The 5,460-nt window shown below is 40.1% G+C and overlaps 1 long non-coding RNA gene across 1 annotated transcript; it reads left to right on the forward strand.

The window, feature by feature from the left end:
- Positions 1-792: 792 nt before the first annotated feature.
- LOC121192222 lies at positions 793-5,098 on the forward strand. The gene is made up of 3 exons (XR_005895175.1): positions 793-842; positions 4,021-4,170; positions 5,077-5,098. It is a non-coding gene; the product is annotated as an uncharacterized LOC121192222 (long non-coding RNA).
- The last annotated feature ends 362 nt before the right edge of the window (positions 5,099-5,460 follow it).

Below are 5,460 nucleotides of genomic sequence, written 5' to 3' on the forward strand. Positions count from 1 at the left end.
CAGGCGCAGAGTCAGAGGGTGAGGAATCAAAGAACGGTTTAATCAGTCCAGGTTCAATACACAGATAATCAGTCCAAGGAAGCGAAGGTATCACAGGGAAAAGGCAAGCTCAAAATCCAGAAATCCAGGCCGGGGTCATACACAAACACTGAGACACACTAGAACACGAATGAGAAAAGAACACTGGAAAGCTTGGTCAACAACACACAAGACAATCTGGCGACAAGTGCAGGTAAGACGAGGACTAAATACATCAGGGGGAGGTGAGTCAATTACAAACAGGTGAAGCACATTAGGAGAGGAAGGGTAATCAGGAAGTGGGAGGAGCACATGGGGAGAGGGGAAAGTCGAGACACCTGAAACGAGAGGAAGAACAGTGAACAACCGAAAAGATATAGTCAAAATAAAACAGGAAACCCTAAATAAGCAAAACAAAATAAGAGCGCCCTGGCTCCCCAGAGTGAACCCTAACAGTTAAAGAAGAAACTCCCACAGAGTGCTGAATGTTTAACTATTTTGAAAGTGTTAATCTAACTCCAGAAAGTGTGGAGCCATATAAACCCTGGAAAAGTGTTGAAATCAACTCTGTGGGAGTTGATTTCAACACTTTTCATAACATTTAACCATAACTAGGCTTTGTTGATAATGTATACAGGGTTAACAGTAATGGTTATCTCAGGTTTGACACACACACACACACAAACACAAACGCACATACACAGACCATGTGACTTCCTGTAAATGGAGAGGAGAGGAGCAGGTGAAACTGAAAGTATTCAGTCAGTTCAGACTCCATTTTAACTGAACAGAGCAGGAGGAGGAAAACTGAAGGCTGAGGCAGGGTGAGTGTTAATACAACATTATTATTATTTTACTGTCAAAGTCTCTGTCAGATTTCTCCCTGTGTACTGTTTCAAACAAAGCAGGACTGTGGTTATGAGGTGGTTTTCAATTCATCACTTTTATTCTTGAAAGGAATCTTGATCCTGTTTGTTCCTTCTTCTTTGTCCTCTGAGATTTTAAACAGACTTGTTTAGCCCAGGGGATGTCAGGCTGGAGTATATTCTCACACTGAACAATGGAGACAGAATACAAATATATAGCTATATATTTTGTCTGTGTGTGTGTGAGGATAAGATCAAGTGTTAGTTAATGTTTCATATTTGGTCTGTGAGAATGTAAGGATTGATCTGTGAGAAATCTTTTAGTTCTTTGCATCCTGTTGTGTAGCACACAGCTTCAACACAGCAGAGTTGTGTCTCTATAGATTCATCAGGTGAACTATAAATGAGTTTGGTGAATCCGGATGTAGAGGCCTTAGTTTACCTCCCATGCCAGGCAGACGACAAGAGGAAACTAGCAGAGGATGTGATGAAATGTGATCTCATCATTCTCCTCCAGAGGGAGTTTAGTCTCTGCTATAAACTGCTCTATGTGATGGGATTGTTGGTGAATACCTGCCAGATAGTGGTCCACGGAGCTACAGTGGCATGCAAAAGTTTGGGTACCCCTGGTCACAATTTCTGCTAATGTGAACAGTTATTAAGCAAGTGGGAGATGAAATGATCTCCAAAAGGCATAAAGGTAAACATGAAACACTCTTCTGCAATATTTTAAACAATATCAGTGCATTATTTTTGTTTTCTACAACTTTAGAGTGAAAAAGGGAAAGCAGCACCCTGCAAAAGAATGGGAACCCCAGGAGACTTGAGCTCTCAGATAACTTTGACCAAGTTATCAGACCTTAATTAGACTGTTAGGGTCATGGCTTGTTCACAATCATCATTAGGAAATTTCAAAAATTTCAAAGCTTTATAAATACCAAGACTCCTCTAACCTTGTCCCAACAATCAGCAGCCATGGGTTCCTCTAAGCAGTTGCCTAGCACTCTGAAAATGATAAGAATTGATGGCCACAAAGCAGGAGAAGGCTATAAGAAGATAGAAAAGTGTTTTCAGGTACTGATTTCCTCAGTTCGGAATGTAATTAAGAAATGGCAGTTAACAGGAACAGTCAAGATAAGGTTTGGAAGACCAAGAAAAATATCAGAGAGAACTGCTCGTAGGATTGCTAGAAAAGCAAGTGAAAACCCCCGTTTGACTGCAAAAAACACACACATCTTCAACACAGCAGAGTTGTGTCTCTATGGATGCAGGGGAATGTGTCATCTTTAGCTTTATGCCATTTGGAGATCATTTAATCTTCCACTTGCTTTACTGTTCACATGAACAGAAATTCTTACCACGGGTGCCCAAACATTTGCATGCCACTGTATATATACATATGAAGGGAGCCAAAAAGAGGAAGGCAGGAAGCAGAGTGCTGACTTGAAAGGGATGAAGTTTTGTTTTTTGTTTTTTGCTTTTTTGGACAATGTGATCAAATTATTGGTGAGAAAAGGGTCGACAACTGTTACTGCTGTTTTTTTCTAATAAAAACCAGAAATGTGACACTGTGTAGTTCACTGTAGGCACATTACTTATGTCAGTATATTCACATTCCCACTTTACTGACATTATTACAACCCCAGCTCAGAGGGTGGGAACACAGGAGTAAACAGAGTCTGCTGGCTGAGGGAGATAATGAGGAGGACAATGAGGAGGAGGAGTAGGAGGACAAGGAGGAGGAAGAAGGACTTTTCGTAGGTGGATCATGTGCTGCTGGTTGTATAGGAGGAGCTGGGTGATTGGGAGCTTCCTGACAAAAGGAACAAAACAGGAGATAAACAAAACACTACATAGACCATGATTAACATTTATAGCTGTAATTTGCCAACATGATTCCACTGAACTGGTGCAAAGAATAAAGAGCCTTGGTTTGTTTTAATGTTTTGAATCAAATAGGTAACAAATTTCTGGCTCAATGAGATGAAAGAAAAAATCACATCACATCAGCTGTAAAAGCTTCACAGTGTGCCATTATTAAGATACACATTATTCGTTGTGTCCAACATTATACATAAGATTCAACATGTTGTAGCATGAAAGAGATATGGATTTCATTTCCATTTGAAGTGACAGAGAATTCAGAGTTTGACCTAAAAATCCATTTCCATCATCCAACATTTCCATTAAAACTGAGAACTTCCTACATTTAGGATCATTTGAATTTGGCAATTCTGTGTTTAATGACACTTTGTCTTTCAAACTCAGCAGATGTTTTGTATTTCACAGTTAACACAATAATTATTACGCTTTTTGATTTGATTGTGATTCATGTGGTTAAAGTGAATATTAGGCAGATTCACACTGACATGAACATCTGATTGTTTTCATGCTACATCCACTCAATCAATGGATCAGTCAGTCAGACTTTATTTGTGTAGCACTTCTCATACAAGCACCTTGTAACACAAAGTGAAATAAAAAATAAATCTAAGTGTGAAAACACTAAGCAATTGCTAAAAGAGAGAAAAAGAGCTGAAGTGAGTAAAACCATAAATCCCCCAAATCGTGGCCTGTATCAGAGGAAGGTTTGTGCAATGAAACACAATGAACAGAAAATATAAACACATCAGGTTCATAGCAACTACCAACATTTTAACTAGGCTTTGTTGATAATGTATACAGGGTTAACAGTAATGTTCACACACACACACACACACACACAGAGAGAGAGAGAGAGAGAGAGAGAGAGACTCAGACAGACTGTGTGACTTCCTGTATACAGAGAGGAGAGGAGCAGCTAAAACTGAAAGTGTTCAGTCAGTTAGTTCAGACGCCGTTTTAACTAAACAGATCAGGAGCAGGAAAACTGAAGGCTGAGGCAGGGTGAGTGTTAATAAGACATTATTATTATTTTACTGTCAAAGTCTCTGTCAGTTTTGTCCCTGTGGACTGTAGAGGGAAGAAGAGTCAGGATGAAATTCTATCCACACAAAGAAACAGAAAAGGAGGATGAGAATGTTGAGTGTGTTACCTCCTGTTCTCTCAGTTTTGCATGCGACTCTTAATCAGACTTGTGTGTCCTGATTCTTTGTGTGTCTGATCTCACAGTCTGTTTTACTGGTTTCCTTCTCAGACTGACTTAAGTCCAGAATATGAGTGATTGTGTGAAGGAAAAGGACAGAGCAGAGTGTCCAGGATCCAGCTGTCTGTCTATGAAGAGTGACTGGTCCAAAGAGTTGAATCCTCCAGCCTTCAGTAATGAACCTGGACCCTCAGACACAAAGTAAGAGAACTGCTACAAACCTGTGAACCTCCAAACTTTGGGCTATAACAGTGTTTAGTGTGTTGAGGTCCTGCAGTTGTCGTCTCTGCCTGTAACAGCTGCCGTAGCTGTCTGGTTCTTCTGGCTCATCAGTGTATTAATACTCACTGCTGAGGCTGCTTGTTTCTTTTGAAATGATCTGATTAAAGAACATTTTTACTTTCACTGATTTTCCATATTTATCTTCTTACCAATAAATCCCATGTGCAGAGTCAAACCCACACAGAATGTGTATCACAGCCTGATAGATCTGATTCCTCTGAGCCAGGAAATATTAAAACATCATCAGTGAACCACACTGTTACACTGAGTGACATGTTCCTTCATCTCCATCAACATATACACCTACACACACACACACACACACACACAAACACACACACACACACACACACACACACACACACACACACACATACACACACACACATACACACACACACACAAACACACACACACACACACACACACACACACACACACATACACACACACAAACACACACACACACACACACACACACACACACATACACACAAACACAGAGCACCAAACATAGATAAAAACAGTCCCCAAGAAATGCAATATTTTCTCCTGTTTCTCTGATAAAAACTACAGATTAATGAGCCTTTTTAAAAATAGTATTTATAAAGATTTTCATCTTCAGTATGAACATTTAATGATTAACTGACACAACAGTGTTGTTTATGGATGCTGGTGTGTTGCCTCCATCCTTCAGTATAGTGTTCAGTGCTACATGGTGACGTTGCTGCAGGACGTCAGCTGAGAGTTCCCAGAATGACTTTGTCCTCAGACAATTTATCAGTGATTGATGTGATATGAATAAAAATATGTTTGTGTTTTCAGAGATCAGGACCACAGACTGAGAGCAGAGTCTCCAGGATCCAGCTGTCTGTCTGTGAAGAGTGACTGGTTCAAACTTTTTATTCCTTCATGGTTCAGTAATGAACCTGGACCCTCAGACACAAAGTAAGAGAGTGTTTTTAGTTTAAACTGACCTGAGGATGATTCAGTTCTCAGACACATTTGAAGGAAACAGGGAGACACCAGGGGCCAGATCCATAAAACTCTGTGTCCACACAAAGACAGAAATATGCACACACACTCTTTTCAGCAGATTTATAAAGCAGAACTTTCTCATGTTACTGTTTTATCAGTCTCAGTCATTGTGAGAGTTGGTGTATGAACATGAACCTGAGCCACTTCCGGAGTCTGTAGACCTGTCAATGA

This window comes from Toxotes jaculatrix, chromosome 13 (assembly GCF_017976425.1).
Source record: "Toxotes jaculatrix isolate fToxJac2 chromosome 13, fToxJac2.pri, whole genome shotgun sequence".
Classification (NCBI taxonomy): domain Eukaryota; kingdom Metazoa; phylum Chordata; class Actinopteri; family Toxotidae; genus Toxotes; species Toxotes jaculatrix.